This window comes from Daphnia pulicaria, chromosome 1, assembly GCF_021234035.1.
Source record: "Daphnia pulicaria isolate SC F1-1A chromosome 1, SC_F0-13Bv2, whole genome shotgun sequence".
Taxonomy (NCBI): Eukaryota; Metazoa; Arthropoda; class Branchiopoda; order Diplostraca; family Daphniidae; genus Daphnia; species Daphnia pulicaria.
The window spans coordinates 39,501,646-39,520,582 of record NC_060913.1 but is presented as its reverse complement, the minus strand read 5'-3'; the positions used below and the strand labels follow the sequence as shown (position 1 = coordinate 39,520,582).

The following is an 18,937-nucleotide window of genomic DNA, read 5'->3' as shown; positions in this document are numbered from 1 at the left end:
CTCTTTGTTGCTGAAAGATATTTGAAACGCCGTGCGCGAAGCGCACGGCACAGCCGAGAGGCTTGTACGTTGGTGGTTTCTTCGGGCAGCTCTATCTAATCTCTCTGGCTCTGAGATCCTTATGCAACGCAAGCTAAGTAAAGCGCGAAGCGCACGGCACAGCCGAGAGGCTTGTACGTTGGTGGTTTCTTCGGGCAGCTCTATCTAATCTCTCTGACTCTGAGATCCTTATGCAACGCAAGCTAAGTAAGGGAAGCAATCGTTAGCCTTATGACACTTGGATTGTTGGCTCATTGATCGGACATCCCCGGAACGAGAAAATTAAAAATGACAGTTAGCCAAAAATAGTGGCGTTTGGAAATATTATCAAATTTTATATTCGGTTGTCCATTGACAAATGTACTTATATGTCCTCGTTTGTTTGGCTAAGGTTGGTGTGTATTTCGAACAGAAAGTAAGCAAGCATTAGAACTAGATTTAGAGGCGAATATGGTCGGGTAATGGCGACTGAATTGATGTCAACGGCCATACCACATAGAACTCACCCGGTCTCGTCAGCTCCCGGAAGTTAAGCTATGTCGGGTCCCGTTAGTACTTGGATGGGTGACCGCTTGGGAATACGGGATGCTGTTGGCATGGTGTAATTTTATTTTTGCTCCCCAAGTTAGATGAGACATGGAATATAATGTATTCTTTAGGTATTAGTTGAAAAGGGTATTGCTGGGACTTTGATTAATGATACCATATATTGTAGAACGCATGTTTGTTTGATCTCGGTAGTTTTAACGACAAAAAAAAAGATAGAGGTTTGGCTATTTTGTTGAGGCTGTTGCATGACGCCCACTCACTGGCACGATCCCACTACTGCCGAACACGGGAACTTTTGGCTGCTAGGTTTCCCTCCTGACCCACTACGCTCCTCCTTAGCTAACCTGCACCTACTAGATTCCTCTAGCAGATCCATGCTGATGTCAAGCTTAGTGCGGGCACCTGATCAACATGCGGTATCACGAAACAGGGCTCCTAAACTCAAGCCATCCACTCTACCAAGCCTCCCCGAAGCAGGATTATAGGTGCACGCCAAACACCCAGCTGATAAATGGGCTCTCAATCGATAATACATTACTGTAATAAATTGATTTGATGAGCACGCGGATTCTTTATTGTGTCCAAAATTGGTCTCGTCACTTGTTCTATAACTATTAAAGAGCTTCTCGGTGTTTCAATAAATGAACAAAATGCAAGACCTGACAATGTATGTACTGTGTGCGTCAAGTATTGCAAATCTCAATTTAATATTCCGAAATATCGATCTATGCACTGTAATTTACGCCAAAGCTCATTGATCGTACAAACCTTATTTAGAGTTCTGCAAAATAACATTGCATTTAAGATCATACTTCACAGGATCATTTCTGTAGTATATCTTGACTTGTTTCCCACCAGAAACTTGTCTCCTTTCAACCCACGATGACGAGTTAAGACGCTGGTTTCTGAGCGTGAAACAGGCTGTGAGTGTAGCTGTCTCGACAGCATCAAACACAGTCATTGAGGACCGTTTCCGTTAAATCCATGTGAAATAGCGGAAGGAAACTAGCGTGTTCAGAGTGGTTGAGATGATAAAACAAATTTAAATTCTTGAAAATCTAAAGAGATAAATCTTAATAATAATTCCAGGTATTCGTGTCCTTAAATCATCTGCTTGTATGGCAAAATAAATTGTGAAAGTGAGGTTGGTCAATTTGAGGATGTGTCATGACTTTATGATCGTATTGCATTCTTTTAGTTATTGTTATTTAATCATGATTAATTATCGTTCAGAGCTTTTGTCGTCAGGTGGCGTGGCAAAGCCATATTCTGAAAAAAAAGGACCTAGTGTGATAACGAGAGTAAAATTTGCAACGCCTTCAGCGTAAATTGTATCTCCCTTAATACAGTATGAGCATAATAAAACAAATGAAAATGAACTTTATAAGCATCAAGTGGTCGCGTCTGGAAAAATGAACAACTCAATATTTTATAGCATTTCTTGAATGTTTTGAGTGATATGAGTATTCTTCGTACACCACCGGAAATGTGTTGAACCTCAGTGGTTATTTTGGGCAGTAATCCTTGTAACATTATCGCTTCTCGGCCTTTTGGCTAAGATCAAAGTGTAGTATCTGTTCTTATCAGCTTAATATCTGATACGGGTTCAAATGGACCCCAGAATATTAAACTGATTTTTGGCATACGGTGGGAATACAGTGCTTGCACTGCTCCCGCCACGGGTTGACCCGGTATTGCAGTACCTCCGGGATCGGCTCACCCTCTATGAGGGAGAACATATTGAATAAAACAGAAATTGTCTTAGCACCGTATAATAAAAGACCATGTATAATTGCAAAACTGTCATGTAGACATGTTTGTAATTTTTTCTAATTGTATTTTTTTCGTAATATCAAGAAAAGCATAAAAAAATACGTACTTGATTGTGTTAACTAATTAGTACTGTTCATCTTTCGATGTGATGTTTTTTTTTTAAATATGAAGATGCGTGTATTTTCATATGAAAAGTCGATTTTCTTATTTTCTTATTTGCCAATTGGACGACCAAATGAAAAAAAACAAGCAATTTGTTTCTTGAAAAGTATTTGCAAAGATCAAGACCATGAAATAAATACTGAGCTTTATTTACTATATTTTGCTCGAGTTCGTAATTCAAGTCGATGAAAGAAAGTGGGTGGTATTCTCTAAACGTCAGTCAAATACTTGAACACTCTTTGTCAATATTGTTCTGCTGTATACAAAGTATTAAACAAAGTGAAAAAGCATCCACAATCATACTTACCTGGCTCAGAGGCAACCATGATCACCAAGGTGGTTCCTCCAGGGCGAGGCCTTTCCATTGCACTAAGGATGGGCTGACCCTTGCGATTAATCCAAATGTGATTAACTCGGGAGTACAATTTTTGGTAGTGGGGGACTGCGTTCGCGCCGTTCCCTGAACACACTATAAATGTAAGAAAAATTCTTGTCATCTGCCGGAAGTTGAACTAAATCTGGTCCCGTTAGTAAACGGTAGGGTTGACCGCTTGGGAATACGCGAAGCATCAGATTTTCTTTCTGGGAAGAAACAACAAAGTAATGAAATTCATGTTTAGCTACTTTAATATAAATCATCATGGCCAATGGATTGGCCGTGATCGTCTAGTGGTTAGGACCCTACGTTGTGGTACCTACTAGATATGAATCCGTAGTAACCCAGGTTCGAATCCTGGTCACGGCACTGAAAACTGATTTTTCACGTCAACACGCAGATTAACTATAAATTTTGTTTGGTTGGAAAGTAATGCTCGCTCACTTCAATAGTTCATAATGTGAAAAACAATTTGGAATGAAAACCTGAAATTCCCCCTCCCTTTTTTTGTGTGTGCAGGAAGTTGTTGAAATGTATGGAAGAAAAATACACATTTACAGAATTTCAAGTATTTGACCCGATATTAAGACAAAAATTATTTCATGTATGTAATGAACAGTCCCCTGTTGGTATTAGTCCAATGGGAGATGGAAATTAAAATTTGCCTAGGGTAATCTAAATGAATATTTCTGAACGAAATTGTTGGTCCAACACGTCCAAGCAGAACGAATTCAGCAAATGCTTAAGTAGACTTGCTTTTCTGATTATAATTTAGCTTTGCGCAGTGGCAATATCATAACCAATGAGGGTCTCCCGAGGTGTGATTATTGCTAGTTGAAAACTTTAACCAATACCCCGCCACGATGAAGTGAAATAATCTTTGTCGTCGGCAATTTTTGATAGCTCCATCAGGAGCATTTCAGCGTACAAGAAAAAAAAAATTACAGTCAGTTAGAAAAATTGGAGTGTTGCATAGTGTGTTTATAACATTAAACGGTGAAAGTGAAATCGTATAAGTGATTTTTGTTTCCATTTAGTTGGTATTGCACGTCAGACAAGGCTGATTAATTCGTTCGCTGAAGGCCATTAATATCAGTCAGTTGGAACATTGTGAACACGGGGAAAATATTTGAAAAGGTGATTCCAAATGACAAGGTGAAAAGATTCCACCATGTTTAAAGGGGAAGTTCAATAAATTGTTAACCGCTGTAGGGTGAATGTCGGGGTAAACATCTGATCCCACCACCTACGTGTTGGGCTTGTACCATAAAGATCGTTCATTTTTTTCAAAAATAACACTGCGCACAACTGTTTCGTTCAAAAACATGTTAACGAGCTTTATACATGATATTTACTTTAAAATAACTGTACCCATTGATAACGAATTGCACAAGGATTTTGATATGTAAACGCATGTTTCGAAAAAAAACCTTACAAGCGCACTTCAAAATTTTTAAATGAATATAAATACAAGGCATACCACTGTTATTTACTCTGGTTTCTAATCAATACCCGGATAAATCTTTCGCCTTTTACTAAAGATTTCCGTGGTTAGGAGCATTGATGAGTCTATATGACTTATTTTTTTAACGCCCGGTCTTCTGATTGGGCACTTTGAATAAATGAAAAATTGAAAACGTCTGTATGCGGAAACAAAGATATTCTACTACTACATACTGACAACATTTGTAAAATGACAAACTGATAGTTTTTCGGTGGTTTTGGTAAGATTAGTGTGTATTTCAAAAAGATAAATCTCAAGCACAAGTAATAGATTAGAGGCGAATATGGTCGGGTAATTGCGTCTAGTTTAATGTCAACGGCCATACCACATAGAACTCACCCGGTCTCGTCAGCTCCCGGAAGTTAAGCTATGTCGGGTCCCGTTAGTACTTGGATGGGTGACCGCTTGGGAATACGGGATGCTGTTGGCATGGAATTATTTTATTTTTGTGAATCCAATTGAATTGAAGTGCTTCCCAAGATGGGTGATACTACATGGACTACAATGTATTATTTTGGCATTAGTTGAAAATGGAAGGAACGTATTTTTTACTGGATATTGCCTACTAGACGTCCTCCAACCTCTTTGTTGCTGAAAGATATTTGAAACGCCGTGCGCGAAGCGCACGGCACAGCCGAGAGGCTACTAGACGTCCTCCAACCTCTTTGTTGCTGAAAGATATTTGAAACGCCGTGCGCGAAGCGCACGGCACAGCCGAGAGGCTTGTACGTTGGTGGTTTCTTCGGGCAGCTCTATCTAATCTCTCTGGCTCTGAGATCCTTATGCAACGCAAGCTAAGTAAAGCGCGAAGCGCACGGCACAGCCGAGAGGCTTGTACGTTGGTGGTTTCTTCGGGCAGCTCTATCTAATCTCTCTGACTCTGAGATCCTTATGCAACGCAAGCTAAGTAAGGGAAGCAATCGTTAGCCTTATGACACTTGGATTGTTGGCTCATTGATCGGACATCCCCGGAACGAGAAAATTAAAAATGACAGTTAGCCAAAAATAGTGGCGTTTGGAAATATTATCAAATTTTATATTCGGTTGTCCATTGACAAATGTACTTATATGTCCTCGTTTGTTTGGCTAAGGTTGGTGTGTATTTCGAACAGAAAGTAAGCAAGCATTAGAACTAGATTTAGAGGCGAATATGGTCGGGTAATGGCGACTGAATTGATGTCAACGGCCATACCACATAGAACTCACCCGGTCTCGTCAGCTCCCGGAAGTTAAGCTATGTCGGGTCCCGTTAGTACTTGGATGGGTGACCGCTTGGGAATACGGGATGCTGTTGGCATGGTGTAATTTTATTTTTGCTCCCCAAGTTAGATGAGACATGGAATATAATGTATTCTTTAGGTATTAGTTGAAAAGGGTATTGCTGGGACTTTGATTAATGATACCATATATTGTAGAACGCATGTTTGTTTGATCTCGGTAGTTTTAACGACAAAAAAAAAGATAGAGGTTTGGCTATTTTGTTGAGGCTGTTGCATGACGCCCACTCACTGGCACGATCCCACTACTGCCGAACACGGGAACTTTTGGCTGCTAGGTTTCCCTCCTGACCCACTACGCTCCTCCTTAGCTAACCTGCACCTACTAGATTCCTCTAGCAGATCCATGCTGATGTCAAGCTTAGTGCGGGCACCTGATCAACATGCGGTATCACGAAACAGGGCTCCTAAACTCAAGCCATCCACTCTACCAAGCCTCCCCGAAGCAGGATTATAGGTGCACGCCAAACACCCAGCTGATAAATGGGCTCTCAATCGATAATACATTACTGTAATAAATTGATTTGATGAGCACGCGGATTCTTTATTGTGTCCAAAATTGGTCTCGTCACTTGTTCTATAACTATTAAAGAGCTTCTCGGTGTTTCAATAAATGAACAAAATGCAAGACCTGACAATGTATGTACTGTGTGCGTCAAGTATTGCAAATCTCAATTTAATATTCCGAAATATCGATCTATGCACTGTAATTTACGCCAAAGCTCATTGATCGTACAAACCTTATTTAGAGTTCTGCAAAATAACATTGCATTTAAGATCATACTTCACAGGATCATTTCTGTAGTATATCTTGACTAGTTTCCCACCAGAAACTTGTCTCCTTTCAACCCACGATGACGAGTTAAGACGCTGGTTTCTGAGCGTGAAACAGGCTGTGAGTGTAGCTGTCTCGACAGCATCAAACACAGTCATTGAGGACCGTTTCCGTTAAATCCATGTGAAATAGCGGAAGGAAACTAGCGTGTTCAGAGTGGTTGAGATGATAAAACAAATTTAAATTCTTGAAAATCTAAAGAGATAAATCTTAATAATAATTCCAGGTATTCGTGTCCTTAAATCATCTGCTTGTATGGCAAAATAAATTGTGAAAGTGAGGTTGGTCAATTTGAGGATGTGTCATGACTTTATGATCGTATTGCATTCTTTTAGTTATTGTTATTTAATCATGATTAATTATCGTTCAGAGCTTTTGTCGTCAGGTGGCGTGGCAAAGCCATATTCTGAAAAAAAAGGACCTAGTGTGATAACGAGAGTAAAATTTGCAACGCCTTCAGCGTAAATTGTATCTCCCTTAATACAGTATGAGCATAATAAAACAAATGAAAATGAACTTTATAAGCATCAAGTGGTCGCGTCTGGAAAAATGAACAACTCAATATTTTATAGCATTTCTTGAATGTTTTGAGTGATATGAGTATTCTTCGTACACCACCGGAAATGTGTTGAACCTCAGTGGTTATTTTGGGCAGTAATCCTTGTAACATTATCGCTTCTCGGCCTTTTGGCTAAGATCAAAGTGTAGTATCTGTTCTTATCAGCTTAATATCTGATACGGGTTCAAATGGACCCCAGAATATTAAACTGATTTTTGGCATACGGTGGGAATACAGTGCTTGCACTGCTCCCGCCACGGGTTGACCCGGTATTGCAGTACCTCCGGGATCGGCTCACCCTCTATGAGGGAGAACATATTGAATAAAACAGAAATTGTCTTAGCACCGTATAATAAAAGACCATGTATAATTGCAAAACTGTCATGTAGACATGTTTGTAATTTTTTCTAATTGTATTTTTTTCGTAATATCAAGAAAAGCATAAAAAATACGTACTTGATTGTGTTAACTAATTAGTACTGTTCATCTTTCGATGTGATGTTTTTTTTTAAATATGAAGATGCGTGTATTTTCATATGAAAAGTCGATTTTCTTATTTTCTTATTTGCCAATTGGACGACCAAATGAAAAAAAACAAGCAATTTGTTTCTTGAAAAGTATTTGCAAAGATCAAGACCATGAAATAAATACTGAGCTTTATTTACTATATTTTGCTCGAGTTCGTAATTCAAGTCGATGAAAGAAAGTGGGTGGTATTCTCTAAACGTCAGTCAAATACTTGAACACTCTTTGTCAATATTGTTCTGCTGTATACAAAGTATTAAACAAAGTGAAAAAGCATCCACAATCATACTTACCTGGCTCAGAGGCAACCATGATCACCAAGGTGGTTCCTCCAGGGCGAGGCCTTTCCATTGCACTAAGGATGGGCTGACCCTTGCGATTAATCCAAATGTAATTAACTCGGGAGTACAATTTTTGGTAGTGGGGGACTGCGTTCGCGCCGTTCCCTGAACACACTATAAATGTAAGAAAAATTCTTGTCATCTGCCGGAAGTTGAACTAAATCTGGTCCCGTTAGTAAACGGTAGGGTTGACCGCTTGGGAATACGCGAAGCATCAGATTTTCTTTCTGGGAAGAAACAACAAAGTAATGAAATTCATGTTTAGCTACTTTAATATAAATCATCATGGCCAATGGATTGGTCGTGATCGTCTAGTGGTTAGGACCCTACGTTGTGGTACCTACTAGATATGAATCCGTAGTAACCCAGGTTCGAATCCTGGTCACGGCACTGAAAACTGATTTTTCACGTCAACACGCAGATTAACTATAAATTTTGTTTGGTTGGAAAGTAATGCTCGCTCACTTCAATAGTTCATAATGTGAAAAACAATTTGGAATGAAAACCTGAAATTCCCCCTCCCTTTTTTTGTGTGTGCAGGAAGTTGTTGAAATGTATGGAAGAAAAATACACATTTACAGTCCAATTAATTAGTCCAATGGGAGATGGAAATTAAAATTTGCCTAGGGTAATCTAAATGAATATTTCTGAACGAAATTGTTGGTCCAACACGTCCAAGCAGAACGAATTCAGCAAATGCTTAAGTAGACTTGCTTTTCTGATTATAATTTAGCTTTGCGCAGTGGCAATATCATAACCAATGAGGGTCTCCCGAGGTGTGATTATTGCTAGTTGAAAACTTTAACCAATACCCCGCCACGATGAAGTGAAATAATCTTTGTCGTCGGCAATTTTTGATAGCTCCATCAGGAGCATTTCAGCGTACAAGAAAAAAAAAATTACAGTCAGTTAGAAAAATTGGAGTGTTGCATAGTGTGTTTATAACATTAAACGGTGAAAGTGAAATCGTATAAGTGATTGGCGACTCCGGTTTGGCTCCCTGGCAAAAGCTGGAAGTGTACAGAAGTGTACTACTCCCATCACTTTCCCACCACCTCGCATCGGGAAGAGTCGAGAAAAGATCCCTCTACGACCTGGACGTCGCCTGCAGAGATTTTCTTCGCAAGGTAGCCTGTGTCCCTATGTCCGCTAACACTGCTTTTTTCTACTCAGATCGCCGCGTGGGAGGACTTGGAGTTCTCCCCCTCACAGACGAGGCTGACATTTGGACCCTGGAAAGAGCACTGCAACTCCTAGATAGCAAAGACAAGAACGTCAGTGAAGTGGCAATGGCACAACTAGAAGAAACCATCAAATTGGGATACGGCAGGAACGAGGTCCCTTTTCCACTTCCTATTAACGAGTACTTGGCAGGTTCCATGGAAAAGGGACTTGGAGCAATCCGACATGGAGGAGCATCGATGAACCTTTGGACCCGCGCAAGGAAGGCCTCGGGCTGTTTGAAGAGGATAAGGATTGATGTATCCGGCGAAGAGTACAGCAAAGTTATCGCCGATGACATCTCCACAATCTCCATCAAGGCAGTCAGAGGACTCCGGACCGCGATGCGGCAAAGGTGGACAAGCAGACTCCTGTCAGCTCAACAAGGAAAGACGGCAACCGGATTAGCTCTTGACATGGCCAAGGAGAACGCAGGTCTCTTATCATGCCGAACGCCACTGTCCTTCCAGGAATGGCACTTTCTCCACAAGGCGAGACTAGGGATACTGCCAGTCCGAGGTGGCCCAGGATCAAAGTCGACAGTCAAAACCTGTCGACTAGGTTGTACGAAGCTGGAAACCACAGACCATGTTGTCTGTGGGTGCCAGGTAAACTCCGCTCTTTCTATTAATCGTCATAATTCTATCTTAGGACTGATGGCGGAAGAAACGGAGAAACTTGGCCACACCGTCTCCGTCAACCTCGCCGTGGACAACTCCGGACTCAGACCAGACCTGGTGGTCACTTCCACCAACCCTCCCATTATAATCGACGTCACGGTTCCCCTCAGCAGCGCGGATGGACTCGAGAAGGCACAGGCAAGGAAAATTGAAAAGTACAAACATCTTGGTGTGGTACTCCCTCTCGTGGTTGGTTCACTAGGGTCCTGGCTCCCAAGCAACGATGAGATATGTCTTGCCCTGGGATTCTCGGGTAGAAAATGGCAGAGCCTCAAGAAGAAGATGAAACTACTGGCCATCCAAGGAACAACTCAAATCATAGCCAAACATCTGGCATACCAGACCGAAGCAAGCGATCCCGAACCCGAAGAAGAAGAAGCAGAAGAGGGCGCAAGTCCTCCCTCTTCCTCAAACTAAGGGTTTTTTAACGTAGCGTTGACACGTCGTCTCGCGAACTTTTTCCCTTCAAACTCAATTAAAATAAATCATTGTATATATGTTTATTCCCAGTCCTTTGGAAAATACAATGCATAAAATCTGTTCTTATCACCTTAATATCTGATACGGGTTCAAATGGACCCCAGAATATTAAACTGATTTTTGGCATACGGTGGGAATACAGTGCTTGCACTGCTCCCGCCACGGGTTGACCCGGTATTGCAGTACCTCCGGGATCGGCTCACCCTCTATGAGGGAGAACATATTGAATAAAACAGAAATTGTCTTAGCACCGTATAATAAAAGACCATGTATAATTGCAAAACTGTCATGTAGACATGTTTGTAATTTTTTCTAATTGTATTTTTTTCGTAATATCAAGAAAAGCATAAAAAAATACGTACTTGATTGTGTTAACTAATTAGTACTGTTCATCTTTCGATGTGATGTTTTTTTTTAAAATATGAAGATGCGTGTATTTTCATATGAAAAGTCGATTTTCTTATTTTCTTATTTGCCAATTGGACGACCAAATGAAAAAAAACAAGCAATTTGTTTCTTGAAAAGTATTTGCAAAGATCAAGACCATGAAATAAATACTGAGCTTTATTTACTATATTTTGCTCGAGTTCGTAATTCAAGTCGATGAAAGAAAGTGGGTGGTATTCTCTAAACGTCAGTCAAATACTTGAACACTCTTTGTCAATATTGTTCTGCTGTATACAAAGTATTAAACAAAGTGAAAAAGCATCCACAATCATACTTACCTGGCTCAGAGGCAACCATGATCACCAAGGTGGTTCCTCCAGGGCGAGGCCTTTCCATTGCACTAAGGATGGGCTGACCCTTGCGATTAATCCAAATGTGATTAACTCGGGAGTACAATTTTTGGTAGTGGGGGACTGCGTTCGCGCCGTTCCCTGAACACACTATAAATGTAAGAAAAATTCTTGTCATCTGCCGGAAGTTGAACTAAATCTGGTCCCGTTAGTAAACGGTAGGGTTGACCGCTTGGGAATACGCGAAGCATCAGATTTTCTTTCTGGGAAGAAACAACAAAGTAATGAAATTCATGTTTAGCTACTTTAATATAAATCATCATGGCCAATGGATTGGCCGTGATCGTCTAGTGGTTAGGACCCTACGTTGTGGTACCTACTAGATATTAATCCGTAGTAACCCAGGTTCGAATCCTGGTCACGGCACTGAAAACTGATTTTTCACGTCAACACGCAGATTAACTATAAATTTTGTTTGGTTGGAAAGTAATGCTCGCTCACTTCAATAGTTCATAATGTGAAAAACAATTTGGAATGAAAACCTGAAATTCCCCCTCCCTTTTTTTGTGTGTGCAGGAAGTTGTTGAAATGTATGGAAGAAAAATACACATTTACAGAATTTCAAGTATTTGACCCGATATTAAGACAAAAATTATTTCATGTATGTAATGAACTGTCCCCTGTTGGTATTAGTCCAATGGGAGATGGAAATTAAAATTTGCCTAGGGTAATCTAAATGAATATTTCTGAACGAAATTGTTGGTCCAACACGTCCAAGCAGAACGAATTCAGCAAATGCTTAAGTAGACTTGCTTTTCTGATTATAATTTAGCTTTGCGCAGTGGCAATATCATAACCAATGAGGGTCTCCCGAGGTGTGATTATTGCTAGTTGAAAACTTTAACCAATACCCCGCCACGATGAAGTGAAATAATCTTTGTCGTCGGCAATTTTTGATAGCTCCATCAGGAGCATTTCAGCGTACAAGAAAAAAAAAATTACAGTCAGTTAGAAAAATTGGAGTGTTGCATAGTGTGTTTATAACATTAAACGGTGAAAGTGAAATCGTATAAGTGATTTTTGTTTCCATTTAGTTGGTATTGCACGTCAGACAAGGCTGATTAATTCGTTCGCTGAAGGCCATTAATATCAGTCAGTTGGAACATTGTGAACACGGGGAAAATATTTGAAAAGGTGATTCCAAATGACAAGGTGAAAAGATTCCACCATGTTTAAAGGGGAAGTTCAATAAATTGTTAACCGCTGTAGGGTGAATGTCGGGGTAAACATCTGATCCCACCACCTACGTGTTGGGCTTGTACCATAAAGATCGTTCATTTTTTTCAAAAATAACACTGCGCACAACTGTTTCGTTCAAAAACATGTTAACGAGCTTTATACATGATATTTACTTTAAAATAACTGTACCCATTGATAAAGAATTGCACAAGGATTTTGATATGTAAACGCATGTTTCGAAAAAAAACCTTACAAGCGCACTTCAAAATTTTTAAATGAATATAAATACAAGGCATACCACTGTTATTTACTCTGGTTTCTAATCAATACCCGGATAAATCTTTCGCCTTTTACTAAAGATTTCCGTGGTTAGGAGCATTGATGAGTCTATATGACTTATTTTTTTAACGCCCGGTCTTCTGATTGGGCACTTTGAATAAATGAAAAATTAAAAACGTCTGTATGCGGAAACAAAGATATTCTACTACTACATACTGACAACATTTGTAAAATGACAAACTGATAGTTTTTCGGTGGTTTTGGTAAGATTAGTGTGTATTTCAAAAAGATAAATCTCAAGCACAAGTAATAGATTAGAGGCGAATATGGTCGGGTAATTGCGTCTAGTTTAATGTCAACGGCCATACCACATAGAACTCACCCGGTCTCGTCAGCTCCCGGAAGTTAAGCTATGTCGGGTCCCGTTAGTACTTGGATGGGTGACCGCTTGGGAATACGGGATGCTGTTGGCATGGAATTATTTTATTTTTGTGAATCCAATTGAATTGAAGTGCTTCCCAAGATGGGTGATACTACATGGACTACAATGTATTATTTTGGCATTAGTTGAAAATGGAAGGAACGTATTTTTTACTGGATATTGCCTACTAGACGTCCTCCAACCTCTTTGTTGCTGAAAGATATTTGAAACGCCGTGCGCGAAGCGCACGGCACAGCCGAGAGGCTACTAGACGTCCTCCAACCTCTTTGTTGCTGAAAGATATTTGAAACGCCGTGCGCGAAGCGCACGGCACAGCCGAGAGGCTTGTACGTTGGTGGTTTCTTCGGGCAGCTCTATCTAATCTCTCTGGCTCTGAGATCCTTATGCAACGCAAGCTAATTAAAGCGCGAAGCGCACGGCACAGCCGAGAGGCTTGTACGTTGGTGGTTTCTTCGGGCAGCTCTATCTAATCTCTCTGACTCTGAGATCCTTATGCAACGCAAGCTAAGTAAGGGAAGCAATCGTTAGCCTTATGACACTTGGATTGTTGGCTCATTGATCGGACATCCCCGGAACGAGAAAATTAAAAATGACAGTTAGCCAAAAATAGTGGCGTTTGGAAATATTATCAAATTTTATATTCGGTTGTCCATTGACAAATGTACTTATATGTCCTCGTTTGTTTGGCTAAGGTTGGTGTGTATTTCGAACAGAAAGTAAGCAAGCATTAGAACTAGATTTAGAGGCGAATATGGTCGGGTAATGGCGACTGAATTGATGTCAACGGCCATACCACATAGAACTCACCCGGTCTCGTCAGCTCCCGGAAGTTAAGCTATGTCGGGTCCCGTTAGTACTTGGATGGGTGACCGCTTGGGAATACGGGATGCTGTTGGCATGGTGTAATTTTATTTTTGCTCCCCAAGTTAGATGAGACATGGAATATAATGTATTCTTTAGGTATTAGTTGAAAAGGGTATTGCTGGGACTTTGATTAATGATACCATATATTGTAGAACGCATGTTTGTTTGATCTCGGTAGTTTTAACGACAAAAAAAAAGATAGAGGTTTGGCTATTTTGTTGAGGCTGTTGCATGACGCCCACTCACTGGCACGATCCCACTACTGCCGAACACGGGAACTTTTGGCTGCTAGGTTTCCCTCCTGACCCACTACGCTCCTCCTTAGCTAACCTGCACCTACTAGATTCCTCTAGCAGATCCATGCTGATGTCAAGCTTAGTGCGGGCACCTGATCAACATGCGGTATCACGAAACAGGGCTCCTAAACTCAAGCCATCCACTCTACCAAGCCTCCCCGAAGCAGGATTATAGGTGCACGCCAAACACCCAGCTGATAAATGGGCTCTCAATCGATAATACATTACTGTAATAAATTGATTTGATGAGCACGCGGATTCTTTATTGTGTCCAAAATTGGTCTCGTCACTTGTTCTATAACTATTAAAGAGCTTCTCGGTGTTTCAATAAATGAACAAAATGCAAGACCTGACAATGTATGTACTGTGTGCGTCAAGTATTGCAAATCTCAATTTAATATTCCGAAATATCGATCTATGCACTGTAATTTACGCCAAAGCTCATTGATCGTACAAACCTTATTTAGAGTTCTGCAAAATAACATTGCATTTAAGATCATACTTCACAGGATCATTTCTGTAGTATATCTTGACTTGTTTCCCACCAGAAACTTGTCTCCTTTCAACCCACGATGACGAGTTAAGACGCTGGTTTCTGAGCGTGAAACAGGCTGTGAGTGTAGCTGTCTCGACAGCATCAAACACAGTCATTGAGGACCGTTTCCGTTAAATCCATGTGAAATAGCGGAAGGAAACTAGCGTGTTCAGAGTGGTTGAGATGATAAAACAAATTTAAATTCTTGAAAATCTAAAGAGATAAATCTTAATAATAATTCCAGGTATTCGTGTCCTTAAATCATCTGCTTGTATGGCAAAATAAATTGTGAAAGTGAGGTTGGTCAATTTGAGGATGTGTCATGACTTTATGATCGTATTGCATTCTTTTAGTTATTGTTATTTAATCATGATTAATTATCGTTCAGAGCTTTTGTCGTCAGGTGGCGTGGCAAAGCCATATTCTGAAAAAAAAGGACCTAGTGTGATAACGAGAGTAAAATTTGCAACGCCTTCAGCGTAAATTGTATCTCCCTTAATACAGTATGAGCATAATAAAACAAATGAAAATGAACTTTATAAGCATCAAGTGGTCGCGTCTGGAAAAATGAACAACTCAATATTTTATAGCATTTCTTGAATGTTTTGAGTGATATGAGTATTCTTCGTACACCACCGGAAATGTGTTGAACCTCAGTGGTTATTTTGGGCAGTAATCCTTGTAACATTATCGCTTCTCGGCCTTTTGGCTCAGATCAAAGTGTAGTATCTGTTCTTATCAGCTTAATATCTGATACGGGTTCAAATGGACCCCAGAATATTAAACTGATTTTTGGCATACGGTGGGAATACAGTGCTTGCACTGCTCCCGCCACGGGTTGACCCGGTATTGCAGTACCTCCGGGATCGGCTCACCCTCTATGAGGGAGAACATATTGAATAAAACAGAAATTGTCTTAGCACCGTATAATAAAAGACCATGTATAATTGCAAAACTGTCATGTAGACATGTTTGTAATTTTTTCTAATTGTATTTTTTTCGTAATATCAAGAAAAGCATAAAAAAATACGTACTTGATTGTGTTAACTAATTAGTACTGTTCATCTTTCGATGTGATGTTTTTTTTTTAAATATGAAGATGCGTGTATTTTCATATGAAAAGTCGATTTTCTTATTTTCTTATTTGCCAATTGGACGACCAAATGAAAAAAAACAAGCAATTTGTTTCTTGAAAAGTATTTGCAAAGATCAAGACCATGAAATAAATAGTGAGCTTTATTTACTATATTTTGCTCGAGTTCGTAATTCAAGTCGATGAAAGAAAGTGGGTGGCATTCTCTAAACGTCAGTCAAATACTTGAACACTCTTTGTCAATATTGTTCTGCTGTATACAAAGTATTAAACAAAGTGAAAAAGCATCCACAATCATACTTACCTGGCTCAGAGGCAACCATGATCACCAAGGTGGTTCCTCCAGGGCGAGGCCTTTCCATTGCACTAAGGATGGGCTGACCCTTGCGATTAATCCAAATGTGATTAACTCGGGAGTACAATTTTTGGTAGTGGGGGACTGCGTTCGCGCCGTTCCCTGAACACACTATAAATGTAAGAAAAATTCTTGTCATCTGCCGGAAGTTGAACTAAATCTGGTCCCGTTAGTAAACGGTAGGGTTGACCGCTTGGGAATACGCGAAGCATCAGATTTTCTTTCTGGGAAGAAACAACAAAGTAATGAAATTCATGTTTAGCTACTTTAATATAAATCATCATGGCCAATGGATTGGCCGTGATCGTCTAGTGGTTAGGACCCTACGTTGTGGTACCTACTAGATATGAATCCGTAGTAACCCAGGTTCGAATCCTGGTCACGGCACTGAAAACTGATTTTTCACGTCAACACGCAGATTAACTATAAATTTTGTTTGGTTGGAAAGTAATGCTCGCTCACTTCAATAGTTCATAATGTGAAAAACAATTTGGAATGAAAACCTGAAATTCCCCCTCCCTTTTTTTGTGTGTGCAGGAAGTTGTTGAAATGTATGGAAGAAAAATACACATTTACAGAATTTCAAGTATTTGACCCGATATTAAGACAAAAATTATTTCATGTATGTAATGAACTGTCCCCTGTTGGTATTAGTCCAATGGGAGATGGAAATTAAAATTTGCCTAGGGTAATCTAAATGAATATTTCTGAACGAAATTGTTGGTCCAACACGTCCAAGCAGAACGAATTCAGCAAATGCTTAAGTAGACTTGCTTTTCTGATTATAATTTAGCTTTGCGCAGTGGCAATATCATAACCAATGAGGGTCTCCCGAGGTGTGATTATTGCTAGTTGAAAACTTTAACCAATACCCCGCCACGATGAAGTGAAATAATCTTTGTCGTCGGCAATTTTTGATAGCTCCATCAGGAGCATTTCAGCGTACAAGAAAAAAAAAATTACAGTCAGTTAGAAAAATTGGAGTGTTGCATAGTGTGTTTATAACATTAAACGGTGAAAGTGAAATCGTATAAGTGATTTTTGTTTCCATTTAGTTGGTATTGCACGTCAGACAAGGCTGATTAATTCGTTCGCTGAAGGCCATTAATATCAGTCAGTTGGAACATTGTGAACACGGGGAAAATATTTGAAAAGGTGATTCCAAATGACAAGGTGAAAAGATTCCACCATGTTTAAAGGGGAAGTTCAATAAATTGTTAACCGCTGTAGGGTGAATGTCGGGGTAAACATCTGATCCCACCACCTACGTGTTGGGCTTGTACCATAAAGATCGTTCATTTTTTTCAAAAATAACACTGCGCACAACTGTTTCGTTCAAAAACATGTTAACGAGCTTTATACATGATATTTACTTTAAAATAACTGTACCCATTGATAAAGAATTGCACAAGGATTTTGATATGTAAACGCATGTTTCGAAAAAAAACCTTACAAGCGCACTTCAAAATTTTTAAATGAATATAAATACAAGGCATACCACTGTTATTTACTCTGGTTTCTAATCAATACCCGGATAAATCTTTCGCCTTTTACTAAAGATTTCCGTGGTTAGGAGCATTGATGAGTCTATATGACTTATTTTTTTAACGCCCGGTCTTCTGATTGGGCACTTTGAATAAATGAAAAATTAAAAACGTCTGTATGCGGAAACAAAGATATTCTACTACTACATACTGACAACATTTGTAAAATGACAAACTGATAGTTTTTCGGTGGTTTTGGTAAGATTAGTGTGTATTTCAAAAAGATAAATCTCAAGCACAAGTAATAGATTAGAGGCGAATATGGTCGGGTAATTGCGTCTAATATAATGTCAACGGCCATACCACATAGAACTCACCCGGTCTCGTCAGCTCCCGGAAGTTAAGCTATGTCGGGTCCCGTTAGTACTTGGATGGGTGACCGCTTGGGAATACGGGATGCTGTTGGCATGGAATTATTTTATTTTTGTGAATCCAATTGAATTGAAGTGCTTCCCAAGATGGGTGATACTACATGGACTACAATGTATTATTTTGGCATTAGTTGAAAATGGAAGGAACGTATTTTTTACTGGATATTGCCTACTAGACGTCCTCCAACCTCTTTGTTGCTGAAAGATATTTGAAACGCCGTGCGCGAAGCGCACGGCACAGCCGAGAGGCTACTAGACGTCCTCCAACCTCTTTGTTGCTGAAAGATATTTGAAACGCCGTGCGCGAAGCGCACGGCACAGCCGAGAGGCTTGTACGTTGGTGGTTTCTTCGGGCAGCTCTATCTAATCTCTCTGGCTCTGAGATCCTTATGCAACGCAAGCTAAGTAAAGCGCGAAGCGCACGGCACAGCCGAGAGGCTTGTACGTTGGTGGTTTCTTCGGGCAGCTCTATCTAATCTCTCTGGCTCTGAGATCCTTATGCAACGCAAGCTAATTAAAGCGCGAAGCGCACGGCACAGCCGAGAGGCTTGTACGTTGGTGGTTTCTTCGGGCAGCTCTATCTAATCTCTCTGACTCTGAGATCCTTATGCAACGCAAGCTAAGTAAGGGAAGCAATCGTTAGCCTTATGACACTTGGATTGTTGGCTCATTGATCGGACATCCCCGGAACGAGAAAATTAAAAATGACAGTTAGCCAAAAATAGTGGCGTTTGGAAATATTATCAAATTTTATATTCGGTTGTCCATTGACAAATGTACTTATATGTCCTCGTTTGTTTGGCTAAGGTTGGTGTGTATTTCGAACAGAAAGTAAGCAAGCATTAGAACTAGATTTAGAGG

General features: G+C 40.0%; 27 non-coding genes across 27 annotated transcripts; all 27 read left to right on the top strand.

The window, feature by feature from the left end:
* The first annotated feature begins 517 nt into the window (after positions 1-517).
* LOC124322428 lies at positions 518-636 on the top strand. Its single transcript, XR_006914713.1, has one exon. It is a non-coding gene; the product is annotated as a 5S ribosomal RNA (ribosomal RNA).
* Positions 637-1,390: 754 nt separating this feature from the next.
* On the top strand, positions 1,391-1,612 carry LOC124322466. Its single transcript, XR_006914749.1, has one exon. It is a non-coding gene; the product is annotated as a small nucleolar RNA U3 (small nucleolar RNA).
* Positions 1,613-2,122: 510 nt separating this feature from the next.
* Positions 2,123-2,313, top strand: LOC124322209. Its single transcript, XR_006914557.1, has one exon. It is a non-coding gene; the product is annotated as a U2 spliceosomal RNA (small nuclear RNA).
* Positions 2,314-2,822: 509 nt separating this feature from the next.
* LOC124322042 lies at positions 2,823-2,986 on the top strand. Its single transcript, XR_006914398.1, has one exon. It is a non-coding gene; the product is annotated as a U1 spliceosomal RNA (small nuclear RNA).
* Positions 2,987-3,178: 192 nt separating this feature from the next.
* Positions 3,179-3,268, top strand: Trnah-gug. The gene is given in 2 exon segments: positions 3,179-3,215; positions 3,234-3,268. It is a non-coding gene; the product is annotated as a tRNA-His (tRNA).
* Positions 3,269-3,672: 404 nt separating this feature from the next.
* Positions 3,673-3,814, top strand: LOC124322674. Its single transcript, XR_006914944.1, has one exon. It is a non-coding gene; the product is annotated as a U4 spliceosomal RNA (small nuclear RNA).
* Positions 3,815-4,388: 574 nt separating this feature from the next.
* Positions 4,389-4,511, top strand: LOC124322862. The gene has a single exon (XR_006915119.1). It is a non-coding gene; the product is annotated as a U5 spliceosomal RNA (small nuclear RNA).
* A 203-nt stretch (positions 4,512-4,714) lies between these two features.
* LOC124322415 lies at positions 4,715-4,833 on the top strand. The gene has a single exon (XR_006914701.1). It is a non-coding gene; the product is annotated as a 5S ribosomal RNA (ribosomal RNA).
* Positions 4,834-5,581: 748 nt separating this feature from the next.
* Positions 5,582-5,700, top strand: LOC124322403. The gene has a single exon (XR_006914690.1). It is a non-coding gene; the product is annotated as a 5S ribosomal RNA (ribosomal RNA).
* A 754-nt stretch (positions 5,701-6,454) lies between these two features.
* On the top strand, positions 6,455-6,676 carry LOC124322564. The gene has a single exon (XR_006914843.1). It is a non-coding gene; the product is annotated as a small nucleolar RNA U3 (small nucleolar RNA).
* Positions 6,677-7,186: 510 nt separating this feature from the next.
* Positions 7,187-7,377, top strand: LOC124322208. The gene has a single exon (XR_006914556.1). It is a non-coding gene; the product is annotated as a U2 spliceosomal RNA (small nuclear RNA).
* Positions 7,378-7,884: 507 nt separating this feature from the next.
* Positions 7,885-8,048, top strand: LOC124322139. The gene has a single exon (XR_006914490.1). It is a non-coding gene; the product is annotated as a U1 spliceosomal RNA (small nuclear RNA).
* A 623-nt stretch (positions 8,049-8,671) lies between these two features.
* On the top strand, positions 8,672-8,813 carry LOC124322673. The gene has a single exon (XR_006914943.1). It is a non-coding gene; the product is annotated as a U4 spliceosomal RNA (small nuclear RNA).
* Positions 8,814-10,343: 1,530 nt separating this feature from the next.
* LOC124322333 lies at positions 10,344-10,529 on the top strand. The gene has a single exon (XR_006914654.1). It is a non-coding gene; the product is annotated as a U2 spliceosomal RNA (small nuclear RNA).
* Positions 10,530-11,038: 509 nt separating this feature from the next.
* Positions 11,039-11,202, top strand: LOC124322040. Its single transcript, XR_006914396.1, has one exon. It is a non-coding gene; the product is annotated as a U1 spliceosomal RNA (small nuclear RNA).
* Positions 11,203-11,394: 192 nt separating this feature from the next.
* Trnah-gug lies at positions 11,395-11,484 on the top strand. The gene is given in 2 exon segments: positions 11,395-11,431; positions 11,450-11,484. It is a non-coding gene; the product is annotated as a tRNA-His (tRNA).
* A 404-nt stretch (positions 11,485-11,888) lies between these two features.
* LOC124322672 lies at positions 11,889-12,030 on the top strand. The gene has a single exon (XR_006914942.1). It is a non-coding gene; the product is annotated as a U4 spliceosomal RNA (small nuclear RNA).
* Positions 12,031-12,604: 574 nt separating this feature from the next.
* Positions 12,605-12,727, top strand: LOC124322861. Its single transcript, XR_006915118.1, has one exon. It is a non-coding gene; the product is annotated as a U5 spliceosomal RNA (small nuclear RNA).
* A 203-nt stretch (positions 12,728-12,930) lies between these two features.
* On the top strand, positions 12,931-13,049 carry LOC124322391. Its single transcript, XR_006914679.1, has one exon. It is a non-coding gene; the product is annotated as a 5S ribosomal RNA (ribosomal RNA).
* A 748-nt stretch (positions 13,050-13,797) lies between these two features.
* Positions 13,798-13,916, top strand: LOC124322380. The gene has a single exon (XR_006914668.1). It is a non-coding gene; the product is annotated as a 5S ribosomal RNA (ribosomal RNA).
* Positions 13,917-14,670: 754 nt separating this feature from the next.
* LOC124322465 lies at positions 14,671-14,892 on the top strand. The gene has a single exon (XR_006914748.1). It is a non-coding gene; the product is annotated as a small nucleolar RNA U3 (small nucleolar RNA).
* A 510-nt stretch (positions 14,893-15,402) lies between these two features.
* Positions 15,403-15,593, top strand: LOC124322288. Its single transcript, XR_006914631.1, has one exon. It is a non-coding gene; the product is annotated as a U2 spliceosomal RNA (small nuclear RNA).
* A 509-nt stretch (positions 15,594-16,102) lies between these two features.
* Positions 16,103-16,266, top strand: LOC124322039. Its single transcript, XR_006914395.1, has one exon. It is a non-coding gene; the product is annotated as a U1 spliceosomal RNA (small nuclear RNA).
* Positions 16,267-16,458: 192 nt separating this feature from the next.
* Trnah-gug lies at positions 16,459-16,548 on the top strand. The gene is given in 2 exon segments: positions 16,459-16,495; positions 16,514-16,548. It is a non-coding gene; the product is annotated as a tRNA-His (tRNA).
* Positions 16,549-16,952: 404 nt separating this feature from the next.
* Positions 16,953-17,094, top strand: LOC124322671. Its single transcript, XR_006914941.1, has one exon. It is a non-coding gene; the product is annotated as a U4 spliceosomal RNA (small nuclear RNA).
* Positions 17,095-17,668: 574 nt separating this feature from the next.
* On the top strand, positions 17,669-17,791 carry LOC124322860. Its single transcript, XR_006915117.1, has one exon. It is a non-coding gene; the product is annotated as a U5 spliceosomal RNA (small nuclear RNA).
* A 203-nt stretch (positions 17,792-17,994) lies between these two features.
* LOC124322369 lies at positions 17,995-18,113 on the top strand. Its single transcript, XR_006914658.1, has one exon. It is a non-coding gene; the product is annotated as a 5S ribosomal RNA (ribosomal RNA).
* The last annotated feature ends 824 nt before the right edge of the window (positions 18,114-18,937 follow it).